Source organism: Rhinolophus hipposideros (genome assembly GCF_964194185.1).
Source record: "Rhinolophus hipposideros genome assembly, chromosome: 2".
Taxonomy (NCBI): Eukaryota; Metazoa; Chordata; class Mammalia; order Chiroptera; family Rhinolophidae; genus Rhinolophus; species Rhinolophus hipposideros.
The window spans coordinates 5,043,334-5,058,287 of record NC_138048.1 but is presented as its reverse complement, the minus strand read 5'-3'; positions in this window follow the sequence as shown (position 1 = coordinate 5,058,287).

The following is a 14,954-nucleotide window of genomic DNA, read 5'->3' as shown; positions in this document are numbered from 1 at the left end:
CAATCAAATGCAGAGAATATAGACCATGTAGTAAAAGACCATGGAATGGAGAATATAAAATAGCCCTTCATTTGAACATTGAGAAAATATTCTGTAAATACAACAAATATTTAATTTATTTTTATGCTCAGGTTCGGTTCCTATTAATATATCAATGTACATATTTGATGATTACTCATACTATCTCATATTCAATTTATGAAGCACTCTAACTGACCATCTGTCTGTTTTTAGTAGAAAAATGTATTCAACTATTTTATTGGCCTTCAATTTAAATAGCAGATGTCCAACTAGTGTGGCTTGTTTTCTCAATGATTTATGCACTATATTTCACATCTTTAAAAAATATTGTGAAAAAGAGTACATAATTTGTAACCATTAAATGAGGAGGTCCATAATTATAAGTATGATTTGCTTGATACTAATTATGAACAAACTGCATTGTGTATTGACACATATGTTATTTTGAATTCCTATGTATATGATAGATAGTCAGGCAAATAGACATATTTAGAGAATTTCTTTATATTTATATAAAACTTATATAAATATATAATTTAAATTATAAATATATAATTTAAATTTAACTGAGAGACCACTTAACTGAGAGACCAAAGGCCTTGTATCTGACCAAGGTAATCTCAGGTTTCTCATCTGTAAAATGGAAATGATAATATCTACTGAATTGATAAGGTAGCACACACCAAATTTGGTAATTGCTATTTTAATAATAATTATTAGGGTGGTACAAATGTAAATGTGGTTTTAGAAATTATTTTTTATTTTTTAAACTGCAATTACTTTTGCACCAACCTAATATTAATTACTGTATGAAATAGCCAACTTCTACTCCTGGTAGAGTTTATATGTGTGTATAAGCATGTATCTTGTTTATTTATTTGTTCATGGAAACTGTGAGAAACTAAAATTTTAACACTACAAATTAATTTTTAGGTATTTGTTTAAAACTCATTCCACACTGTATTGCACTTTACTTGTTAGTGCACTTTTACAGCTTTCTGTGAGTAATCGAAGAAACATAAATAGTAATAACATTAAAAATAATAATTCACTAAGTGCTCACTATGTGCGGTTACTTTTAAAATGTTTTCCATGTAATAATTAATTTAATTCTAAAGGTGAGATTCTATTCTTCTTATTATTATTACTGATGAGGAAACAGAGGAGAAAGATTGCAGAGGAATTTCACCAAGGTCATGCACAAGTAAGTGATAATGGGCACGTGGCAACATAAACAAACTTACTACAAAGCCCTCATCCTTAAGGTCTGTGCGCCATTGGGAGAGGAGTAAAGATAGGGAACTTGTGGATCTCATGGGTTTCAGCAGCAGCACATACATTTTTAGAAACTGAAGGCTTATCGCTTCAAGTACATAAAGCAAGTTACATCAAAATTATGCAGTTTGTCAAAGAAAAAATATGTCAGGAAATGAATATCCTTTGGGACTCTTTATTTATTTTTCCTCCCTCCAGATTCAGAGTATTTTAATTAAACTCACAGGAAATGGCATACAAGAAAGATGACTTAAATAGTTAGCTAAGTACTAGTATCAACACTCTTTGTCCTGGTCAACACTCTTCGTCCTGGAGGTGCGTGTCTTTGACATTATTTTATGTAATTTCTCTATGGTTCAGGTTTCTCCTTTTTGAAATAGGGAAGACTGGTTTGGCACAAAAGTTTGTTTATCTATAAATCTGATAACTTAAACATATGAATTATAAATACTTTGGGTAATAACATAAGCTTTGTTATCTTAACTATATCCATATAAAATATATCTTTCAATAAATGTGTAAATTTAAGAGTGTGATAGTTAATTTTAAAGGAAAGCAAATTAGTTTAGTTAGTCATGTTCTCACAGCTCCTGTGGAGCTTCTCCTTTAAAACTCATCCCTTAAATACTGGAGTTTGCCTGGACTCTGCATCTAGTTCTTCCCCATCAGCACACTCTCCTTAGGTGATTTGCTTAACTTCTATATAATTAGTTATATCAACATGTAAGTCTCTCTTGTGAATTGAAGACTTGACCATGCAGCAAATTATTCATTGCTCTGTAAAGATTTCCCAAGCACTTGAAATTTCTCAGATCAGGTACTACATCAAATACTGAATGCAGAAGTCACACCAGTTATATTCACAGAGAGTATTTAATGTAGTGAATTTTAATATTACAAGATGGGAAAGGCAAAAATAGAATGCTGAGGTGACCAGGAGAAAATTCAGAGATAGCCTAAATTAATTACAGCAGGCTGGAGGGTGGAAGGAAGAGTGGAGAGAGGTTAATCAGTGAACAACTGCAGGGCAAAACCAATGAAAGATTGCTTGCATTCCTGAATATATGTTGGAACTTTTGAATTAACTTCCAGGTGGTTATTTCCAAAATTATCCAAAAGAGCCAGAAGCCACAGCCCCCCAGGAGCCTCTGCTTCTCGCTTCCACATGAGTTTTCTGTACTGCTGCCCTCAACCAATCCAAAGGAGCAAAGACTTCATCCTTACAGACGCTGCATTTATCTCAGAACTAGCCCTGCTTCACATTCTCCGACCCCTTTTATCTGCAGCCAGTGTAAATTCTTTCAAGATAATTTACGCCTACTTTATGTATGAAAAAACCTGTCAACTCCAAGATGGCAGACATGTTGCCTTCTCCATCTACCTTTGCAACTGGAGGTTTAGGCTTCATGGCCCAGGACCCGGTCCTTTTCTCGCTTACATTTAGCCCAATAAACCCTTTCTTTCAGAAAAGCTTTCGGCCATGACAGTTTCTTATTTAACAGAGGTAATAGGGATAGTAAATGCAGGAATCAGCCATCACCTCTAAGGGATATGAAATAATAGTTCATGAACAGGTTAGAGTAATGACAATGGTAATGCAAATAAGTTAAAATATGTTTAAGGGGTAGAGTTCAAGAGTTTGGAGTTTGATTGGATGTGGGGAAGAGAGAAAGACAAAATAAAGGAAAAGATGTTTAGGTTTTGGCTTAGAAAACTACTGTCTGAATCACTGAAAGAGGAGCAGGTATTCTGTATCGGCTTCCATGGGTAAGGGATTTCAGATCGTCAGTCTTATCTGAGTCCACCTGGATGTCTTTACACCAATCCTGCTCCTGCGTCCTGAGTCTCACATGGACTCGAGATAAGGCAGTGAATTCAACATATGTAATTCTGTAAGCATCACAATTAAAATGTGGGTCTGATTTTCAGCAAAGTAGCTTCTGTGTTTACTAGATAGGATTATTTTAGGGCCATCAAATATGCTGTCTGGTTCTCTGATGTTGATGTTGACTTAAGCAGAGAGTTTCAAGCTTTTAGCTATGTATTTTATTTTTGTTAGTTCTTCTATGAAGTTAGAAACAACCATCCTGCCTCCAGGCTTCTGGATGCTAAAAGGTGAAAAGAGACCTCCCTGCCTTCTATAATTTAAATATATATATACAGAGAGACAGAGAGAGAGAGAGAGAGAGAGATAAAATCCATGCTCCTCTGATATCTGATATATCTTTATACATCATATATATATATATACATATATGTGTATATATATATACACATATATATATACAAAATAAATATATATACATATATGTGTATATATATATATATACATATATATAAAATTAGAGGAGCATGAAGACTTATGGGAAAGTGCATGCAATTAAGTTTTGTAATCATTAACAGAGAATTATTTTTATTTGTACTAGTTAATTTTATTAAATAATCATGTATCATGAATGCAATTAATATTAATATTTTAAACAGATACATGGAAGTTTGAAGGAATTAATTATTATATCTTATGCTATTTTCTTGAACACAGTAGTGCTACAAAATTCATCAGCTTATTCAAATAGACATGAAATGATGGGATGGTTTACTTGAAACATGTGCTATATTGTTTGTATTACTGAAAAAGATTTTAAGGATATAATATGTTCATTCCTATCAACAAAATGATAGCAATTTTCATTATTTTTTTCTGATTTTTACATTTTTCTCTAACCATACTTATGTTGTTTAGTTTTTTCAAATTGTCTTCAGAAATACTTGGAGTAAAAATTTTTCTATATGAGAATCTACCTATCGATCCGCATATTATTCTCATTCTTTGTCATTATCTATAATTTACCTAGCTGGAGTGTACACATATTAGTTCCTTTTTTAAAAAAAATGATTGTAATAAACTAAGATTAGAGATATTGGATTTTAGAAAAGAGTATTAGATTTGGTTAGACACATATTATAATGGTGAATGTAGAATTTCAGCAGCAATGTAACCTTCACATATAAAGAATCACAGAAAGTGGATAGGAAGGTTTACTAAGTAAGATAAATGAAATAGAAGATTTTTTTAGAAGAGAAATGCTACATCTAAAATATTACTTTAATTAGGTAGTACATTTTTCTAGTAAGTCTCAGCTGTTAGACTTACATTTCTGCTCTTTACCCATTTTACTTAATTAAATATAATGACATGGTTTTCTGTAAGTTTCAGGTCTTATTACCCAATTGTGTAGAAGAGGAAATTGAAGGATAGAGGGTTGGTTATATAACTTAACCAAGCTTAAGCCATTTCAGTGGCAGAGCATGAAAGTTTAGGCTCATTACTCCAGGTTCCTTTCACAAATCCAGAAGACAAATAGGCACTTTTTAAATAATTTGGATGCCATAAATTTAATGAAGCTTAACACAAAATAATAGACTATAGCTTTCTAATTATAATGAATAAAAATATAGCAATATTTTTTGAAATGTAGAAAGGTGAGAAAATTTTATAAGAAACCATGAACTAAATGTCAGCCACGTCACCATTTTCTTTATGTTCAAGGGGAATAAAAATTAATCAATATAACATTTGAAATAAACCTCCAATCATTCTTTAATTCATATCAATGCTTTAAATTGATTATATGTTCCACACTAGCCAAGAGTTGTCTTCCATAGCTTAACCTATGAGATTCTATCTTGGTTCAGATTCACAAAGAAAGTGTGGCCCAAAGAAAGTGTGGGGCACACAATGTGATTCCATGCAGCAGAGAAGTAGTTCTCAAACTTCGGTGTGCACCAGAATAACTTGAGGGCTGGGAGGGGCATAGTAAGTCCCAGGTTGCTGAGCGTGACTTCCAGGTTTTCGGTTCTGTAGGTCTGGGTAGGGACATAAAGTTTACATTTCTCACAGTCCCCAGGTGATGATGCTGATACTAAAGGCCATAATTTGGAGAATACTACAATAAGGGGTAACACATTTCACGTGAATCCCCAACGAGTGGTTATGCCCATTGGCCCACTCAGTCTGTTTGAAAGCAGAAGACTAAACTAAACCAAGGCAAGATGGACACCTTTCATCATATAATGAAAAACATAATCCCCATCATGGGCAAGTATGATTTTGGAACTATTTCTTTCTCAATTTGAATCTAGAATAAACAATAATATCCTAAAATTGTCAGCAGGATGACCAAGAATTTAGGAAAGGCATATTGAACATTACATTACCACAAAGACAGTGAATGCTTATTCATATGCCTCATATCACCCAGGAATATTCAGCTGAATTCACCCATGGCTGCCTTTTAATGTTATTTAGTTTGGGCACATCCATAAAGCCCTAATCCAGAGAGTAAGTGGGAGGCAACTCAGCACAAGCTCTGCTCTCCAAGCCATGCACTCCAGCTCATCTGTGTCTAGTCAAGGAAAGGCAGGCATTTTACCAGGTTATCTAAACAGGAACCTTATATTACAGTTGTAGCACTGAACTTATCACCCTCATCTCACCCCATAAGCCTGTGTCTTTTTCGTAGAGAGATTACCTAGTGAAGAGGGAGATGGCCACTAAGGCAAAGCCAAACTCTGTCCAAGGAAAAAGATTTCCTAAATCAATGGAGGTGATATTTCTGGAAATGTGAATAAGGAATCATCCTGGTCTAAATCTTAGGGCTCTAGATAGGGGAGAAATACCAGGAACTTGAATGTGCCTAGGAGATGAACCTGTTTAAAAGTATGGTTTTATTGATATTATTTCTATTTCAATATGAGGATATGCATTGTTAGAGTGAATTTAAATGATCCTCATTTAACAGAGTGCATGGGAGTAGGGAAGGGAAATAGTGAAAGAGTCTGTCTCATAGAGATGAGTCCATAATTCCATTTTTCAGTATGCTTTTGACTCTCATACTGTGAACGTGGTAGGACACTGTGTTTCTAGTGTTTAATGGTTACTTCTTTTTTCCTATTTCTCAGCTCCCAAAACAGTATATTTGATCTTCTGCTTTCACAAAATATTAGATATCTGTTTTAATACTGAAGGAGAACTGACACGTTTGGCTTTACTGAGAGAAAGTATACAACTTGCTCACCTCTTGAAGGTGACTTTCAAGAGAAAGGATGACCTCACTCAATTTTGCATCACATGCTGGCTTCATACTAAAGTCTTCCTGACAAAATTCTATTCTATTTAGGGTACTAATTACGTCAATTGTGTTTTGTCTCAGTTACTTTTAACTCTTCAACATACATCGTTATAGGAGGCCTCAGTGTATGTTGTTTTTTTTTTGTTTGTTTTTGATTTTGTTTTTATGTATAGTGAGCAGCTGCCAAGTGGAGAAGAAACAAACAAGATAAACTCTCAGATTACCAAATATAATTTTTTTTAAAAACATAAGTTTAAGTGGGGAAGCTGACATGAAAATTACCTACTTAAAATCCCAATATTCACTTTAGGAGGAAGGATTGTGTGGAGATAAAATGCATGGACTTTGAAATAAGATTGATTCAGATATCATCTGTGATTCTGTGAAATTATACAACATTTCAATTAAGGATTTTATCACCCATTGATAAATCTTGTCCAAATATATTCTTTCATTGAAAGTTGTGAAGTGAAATTTTTCTAATTAGATAATTAAGTTATTGCTGGGCATTCTTATTCTCTTTTAAGAAGTCTTAGATTTTATCCTACAAAATGTCTAAATAGCTGAAATTATAATACTGCTCTTATTTGTACTGTTAAAAATAATGAATGAAGTTTAAACTTATCTTTAGTTCTTTTAAAATACTCATTTATAATTAGCATAAAATGTTCATTTGGATTGTTTCCAATTTTCCATAATGAATATGCCGAATTGTAAATATATTATTTCTTCCTTTTGAAGGAGACTCTTCTGAGTTGAGTCTCAGAAGTTTAGCTGATAGGTACAAGATAGTATAACATGATATGGTATGATATGATATGATATGATGTATAATAAATATTATATATATATATATATATATATATATATATATATATATATATATATATAAAAGTTTCCTTTATTTTGACTCTTCATTGTTGATTTAGAAAAATAAACTATTTCCTTCTGGAAGTGAAATCTTTTATTCAGTCCTCCAATATCAGGACCACAAAATACTCCCCTCTATGTACAGTTCTGGTATCATTTTTTGCTGTGGTGTGTTCTCTGGGTTTTAATTATTTATTTCCTCACTTCCATGTCAATTAAAATGTATAGTACATGCTCTCTCTAGATGTGCTATTGGTGTGGGCTTTGGATGATTTTTTTTGCTCTCTATATTGATCTACATTATTTTTTTTTTAGAGAGATTTAATTGTTAGATGCCATTAAACTGAAAGCTGCCCTCAGCTTAAACATTAGTGTTATAAAACACAACTGTGAACTCAGGGTCTGCCGTTGGGATATTGTTCATAACTTGTATGTTAATGTGTTTGTGTGCACTGATTCAACTCTGCTTCCCCTTTGTCACTAATCCTTCATGCAGTTCTTGTTTCTTGAACCAATGTTGGAGTATTTATTTAAAATGTTCAAAACAATAAAATTAATTAAATTTTCTTTCGAATATACTTGTACATGACCCAATTTGCTAGTCTTGATCTAGATGAGAATTAATTATAAAATGATAGACACAGATAGGTAGTTGGACCCTGCTGGCCTGTAAGTTCATAAATATTGGTTTATTATGCCAGTGAATGTATTTTTAGCGCAGTATCCTTTTAGGTGTTACTCCTGGGTCAGTCAGTCATGCATAATATTCCCTGTGGACACTGAATAATAGATAAGATACTTAGGATTTAGGAATTGGAAACCTACTTGTAGTTAGAAGTTAATTAGAAAAGATAAGAATGATTGTGGGATGATCAGATTACTTTCAATCCATTGATACTGCCTAGAATAACATTTTGAATGTGAGGAGAGGAAGAAATAAGCAAAGATCATTAATAAATAATATGACAAATTTACTTGAAACAATTTAAAACTTTTATAGAATTTAGTGTTATAAAGAAATGAAATTTCAAGACTACTGAGAAAACTTTTAAAGGAAATGAAGATTACAGAAATGGATGAAAAATACAAAGTATGAATGCCACAATATTTTTAAGGTAAATACATTAGTCATATATTTAGACAGTTAAGCTTTATCCCACCTGACTTAATTTAACATAGAGTAAATGGAAATCAAGTTAATATTGACAGCTAAATCAAAATTAATCAAGATGTTGAATTTTGTGAATTACATGAACTTCACTAACTTTTGGTTTTAATAGAGTGGTAAATAGGTAATCAACATCAAACAACTGGTCTTATAAGTTTAATATGGTTACAATTTAAGTTAGACACGAGGTAGTGTGTATGAATCACTTGTTCTAGCAAGTGACTGATAATTCTAGCATTATATGAGTCACATAACAGCTTTGCCAAGTGATTTATTTTTGTTAAGGTTTTCTGAAAAAGATTTTTATATTTACTTATAAAATATTCTGGCTGTTAATCTTGTGTGATATGAATCAGAAGCAGACATATGTGTCATGCATAACACAGCATTATTAGTCATATGCTATTAAATAGAAGACTGCCATTTAACATATTTCCAGCATATACATATTAATAAATACTGAAAAGAGGATGTGTGGTGTGAAGATATGATTATATATACTATTGTATGCTAGTTTATAAACATCTAAAGAAAAATATTTCAGGCTCCTATTCCAAGTGACAAGTTAATGGGTAGATGATTCACTCCGAGGATAAAAATATAGTTGAATTTTTACTCAAATGCTAAGAACCATGTCATGATACCATCCTGAAGAGAACAAATTGTACTTTCAAAATATTTAAATCTTCTTAACAGTTTCTGCTCAGAGCACATTAGATGATCTACTATCTGAATACTGATGATTTAATATCCTTCTTGACATCTCAGTAGAATTTTGTATTGGTATGTACTTAATTCCCCTTGATACCTTTTGATTCTTGATTTTTATCAGATCAATCTCTCTTGATTTTTCTTTTTCAACTACCTCTCTGTTTACTCCTGTTTTTCTGTTTACTCTTTTTAGAATTACCCACCTCTAATTAGTCAATACATATTACAGTAGCTCATAGTGCTGTCCTAACCTGCTTTTCTTGAAAGAGAGTTATTGGTTCTTGGAACGTAATTCCAGCCAATGTATGGATTAAGTATTTACCAAGAGTCAAGACTTCACAAATGTTTCTCCAGTTGTTTTGGACTAAATGTTATGCCTCCCCAGAATTCATAGATTGAAGCCTTAAAACCCCAGTGTGGCTATATTTAAAATATATTTTCCTCTATGAAATAATTAAGTTTAAATGAAGTCATAAAGGTAAGATCCTGATCCAATAGTATGGGTGCCCTTATGAGAAGGGACATAAGAGAACATGTTTTTTTTTTTCTCCCTAAACACACACTCAGAAAAGGCTAAGTGAGAAATCAGCCATTTGCAAGCCAGGAAGAGAGCTCTCACCAGAAACAATCAGCTGGAACCTTGATCTTGGACTTTTAATCTCCAGAACTGTCAGAAAAATAAATTTCTGTTGTTTAATATAGCCAATCAATGGTATTTTGTTATGGTTGCCAGAGCAGACTAATATACCAACCATGACCTCCCTTCAGAACATTCATACATTTGCACCCTTGCTCTCCAGACTTCATTTACACTGGGCTTCTTTCACCATCATCTCTCCCACCATAGGCTCTGGCATGTGTACACACACACACACCAAAACAAACAAACACACAAACAAACAAACAAACAAACAAAAACCTGTATACACACAGAGACAGAAAGAAACTATATCCATTCATGCAGGAATGATATCTGTTTCATTCCCATTACCATCTCTAGTATCCCAATTGTAAAATAGAGTGTTTGACAAAGAGTAGCAGTTTACAGTATGTGTTTCTTTATTGTCAGATATCCTACTCAAAGTTGGAATATAGGCTCGTATATTTGCAGTTTTCTGAGATGTGATGTTTGAGGTCACTCACTGCATAGGTTGGGTTTCTATGGTGTATCTCGTAGAAGTTGAACAGGTCAACATGCATAACCTGCCTACAATATTCTGGGTACGTCACAAATTCAATGCTGTTATACTATAAAATATATACTTTCTGAATTCACTCTTTTCTAAAAAAAGACATATTAATTACATGATGTAGTCATGTAATTTACCTATTTTCTGCTATGCAAATAATCTTAAAGTGGTTAAAATCAATAAACTTCATTCTACACATCATAAGTAAATTAATATAATCTTGTTTTTTAGTTTATTTAAATAGAATGGCTAAATAGAATTTATAAATACATTCAGACATTTATTTACTAAATCCAGTGCTAAGATCAGCTTCTTATATCTAGAATTAGGAGTAGTTTACTAAAATATAGTATTTTTGACTCTCCACTTCAAATATCAGTATTGTCTTGAGGATCTCATATATTCTCGGAAGTCTTTTTTCATCTCACAAAATGAAAAAATGTACTATATAACTTGTAAGAACATTTTTAACATTGATATCGTCCAATCTGAGAGATTTAAAAGCTTATTTTGCACTGATAATCATAACTTTTCCTAGGCTTTTCTAAGCTATGTTAACTTTAATTTCCAGTTACTTGTAGTACAATATATTACCTCCCACATTATTTTTGGTCTCCACCTCCATTTATCTATCTTTTTACTTACCTAGCTTTTCATCCCCTTTGATTTTTTCTCTGAATCTAATAAAAACATTTGCTCTATTAGTTGACTATATCTGTATTATTCATGTCTTGGATACAGATAAAAATAAACATTAACACTTTCATCAAAACTATTATTAACCATATGCATTTTTTCTCTTTTATGGACTCCTTAGTTCATACCTTTGGTGATTTAAAAATATGTCATCAAATGGTTTGATATTTTTTCCATTGAAAGATGGAGTCTCTGTCACCTTTTTTGAATCTGCATGGGCTTTTGCTGGCTTTGACCAATAACGTCACACTACGTGACATGGAGTCTAAATCACAAAAGACCATGCAGCGTCTGTGTTGTTCCGTGGGACTTTCACTCTTGATGTGCTGAACAATCATTTATGAAGCCTGAATATTTTAATGTTGCCGTGTTAGAGAGGTCAAGTATAAGAGCTCTGTTAAGAGTCCCAACTGAACCGATCCTTTAGTTATCCCAAACCAAGTGCCAGGTCCTTAAATCAACAATTTTGGAAATGGGTCCTCCAGTGTACTGCTGTTGTGGTCCCCAGTTGTCCAAGGAACCCAACTGAGTCATCTGAGCTGAGGCCCCCGATACGAAGCAGGGAGGAGTCGTACCCACTGTGCCTGAATTCCTGACTCACCGAATCTGTGAGCATAATAAAATGGTTGTTTTGTGCCCTTATGTTACGGGGAATTTCTTATATAGTGATAGATCTGCAGGACAATATTGTTGAAAGATCAGTAACTATTATTAACAAGAGAGAAATATTTTCTTATCTTGAAAAGTGATTTAAATATCCTCAGACACACAGTCCAAATAAAGAAATTAAATGTATAAAGTTATAATAGGTTGTAATAGAACCATGCCCCACAATGCAGATTTTCAATATTTAAAGCCATCAACTTTATAATAATTACATAAAATCAATCTTTTTGAGAAAAGCAAGTTGAAGACACGTGCTGTCAGTTGTTAATTTTTTTTGTTTTAATTTCCCTCTTACTTTAACAATAGGAGTGAAACATGATCATTAGCTGTAGTGACCATCATCTTCATGATCTGCGAAATTGCAATGTCCCTCTCTATTTAAGGTAAAAATTCATTGAATTTGCTGTAAATATTTAGAAACCATCCTACTATTATTCTTGTAAAACATTAGCTCAGAATATTATGCTATGAAATGTCTGACCAAAAAAATATGTTCAAGAAACAAAGTTATTAATATGTTTGAAATTCTATGATTTATGAAAAGAGAAGACCAGATGACATAATTTTTAAATGCTAAGATATTTTCTGTTTAAAATTATTCAAAAAATTGCTAATATTTCTACATTTCATAAATGAGCACTTCAACATTGCTCTTTATAGTTCAAATACTTTCTCTTAAATTGAGTACCAGAAATTGAATAAATGGTTCAAAATGATATGGGTACTTTTAAAACTTGTAGTTGCTATCAAATTATATTCTCTAATGAACTATACAATATTTTACTGCCACCAGCAAAATAGTTGTATATATTTCTCATAAGACTATTACCAGTCTTCAGAATTAGATTTAAATTTTTTTGGACATGTCAAAAACGGAAAAAAATAATTGCATTTTATTCATTAATTAAATGGACACCAACCAGAGGTCGGGCACTGGTCTAAGAGCAGGGATCATGAAAAAATAATCAAACAGATACATGTGCTCTTATAGAATTACCATTCTGTTGGGGAAAGACTGTGATACATAAAGTAAATTATATGAGATTATTATAGAGTCAAGTATTGTATAGAAAAAATCAAAAAGTTTTAAAGTTGGTGGTAGAAGTACACAGGATTTAATATTATTTAGAATGACAATGGTATGTAGGCATTTAAAAGGTGACATCTGAGCAAAGATTTAAAGGAATAAACTGAGGGAACGCTTTAAGAACATTCCAGATAGAGCCATGAGACAGGGGACATTTCCAGGAGTAGTGAGGATGACAGTGTGCAAAAATGGAGTGAATAACAGAATAAGTAGTAAGAGAAAAGGTCAGAGAAGGAATGAAGGAGGCTGGCTTGTACAGGGACGCTAAACCAGTATAAGAATTTTGGCTTGTATTCTCAGGGAAACAAATGGGATGGTTTTTGAAGAGAAGACATGATCTGGCACACTGATCGAGTTCCCTCTGGTTACTGTTTTGATTTTAATGGAATTGATTATTAATTCCTCTGATGTTAACGAGGTTAAAAAATTTGGTATATGTGATGTGGGAAATTGCATTAATGTGATCATAGTCTTAATATGGTCGTCTCTAAGGAAATTACCAGGCCAGCTATTTCAGAGTTGACAGAACAGTAAAGCTCACAGGCCAAATTATACTATTCAAATCATACAGTTTATTAAATCAATTTAAAACACACAGGGATAAGCAAGGGGAAATATATGAAGCACATTACCATACTTAGCTTGCCAGAAAGTCCCTGATACCTGGAATACTGAGTCCCCACTGTTCTTAGGTCTCATTTCACTGTCTGCTTTATCGGCCTTCCCTGCTGAACGTGTGGTTTTGAGGACGAGTTGATGTTTGATCAAGGGTGTTCAGTAAACAGAAGGTGCTGGGAACCAACCTATACTCATGCGCCATATAATGGCATTTCGGTCAACGAGGGTCCACATATATGCTGGGGGTCTCATCAGGTTATGATGGAGATGAAAAATGCCTATCGCCTAGTGATGCCGTAGCCCTTGTAAAGTCGTAGCACGGCGTATTACTTAAACATTTGTGGTGATGCGGCTGTAAACTTGCACTACCAGTCACATAAAAATATAGCCCATAAAATTATAGTAGCAGGCTTTACTATTTAAGTCTGTGTAAGTACACTTTATGATGTTTGCACAATGATGAAATTGCCTAAGGATGCTTTTCTCAGAAGGTATCCCTGCCTGTTAGTGCTGCCCAACTATATACTTGTTATATTGGGGCAACACAGCAGCAAGTACACCTGGCCAATAGCTCACCTGTAGCCTTAGGAGCAGCTGTAGATTCTATTTGTCCTTCTCATGGGACCATAATGCCTGTCACTGGGATAGCCAATTTATCACTTCATGAATATTGAGTGCCTCATCTATAGTAACTGTATCATGAATATTTGGGGATTCTGCTCCTTCCAGTCATTTTTTCATCTTTGTTCAGCGAAGATATTATCTACTTAATTTATCTTTGCTTAACATGTCTCACAGATTACCAATCTAATCGATGTCGAACATGTCTGACTGGTTACATCTTACTTATCAGCATTGACGTGTTCAATGACTCTGCCCACATCATTTAGGTTACCTGCTTACACTTTGCAGAGATTTTCTTATTTAGTATGATATTTAACTATGTTTTGGATAATTTTATAAACAAGATATATATATATATATATATATATATATATATATATATATATATATATATACCGTGTTTCCTCGAAAATAAGACTGGGTCTTATATTAATTTTTGCTCCAAAAGATGCATTAGGGCTTATGCTCAGGGGATGTCATCCTGAAAAATCATGGTAGGGCTCATTTTCTGGTTAGGTCTTATTTTCAGGGAAACACAGTGTGTGTGTGTGTGTGTGTGTGTGTGTGTGTGTATCTATCTATCTATATATATATATATATATATATATATATATATACTCTTTAACCTTATGTTTTATGAATTTTTTCCACTTTGTATCCATATTTAAAACTTTCACACGTTGTTTTTTCTTTCTACATTCTAAGTAGTCTGTTGAAACTAGATATCAATCACAATTATGTTAAAGTCCGGGCTAATGATGTATTAATAAGCCATAGTTAAGTCAGTTCACTTAGTCTTAGGGAATTGATTCTTGTTTTTGGGTCTTGAGCTACGCAGTCTTTTTCTGCAAAGATGTTGGCTTCTGGCCTGAAAGCATGCCGGAAATGCTAAGCCT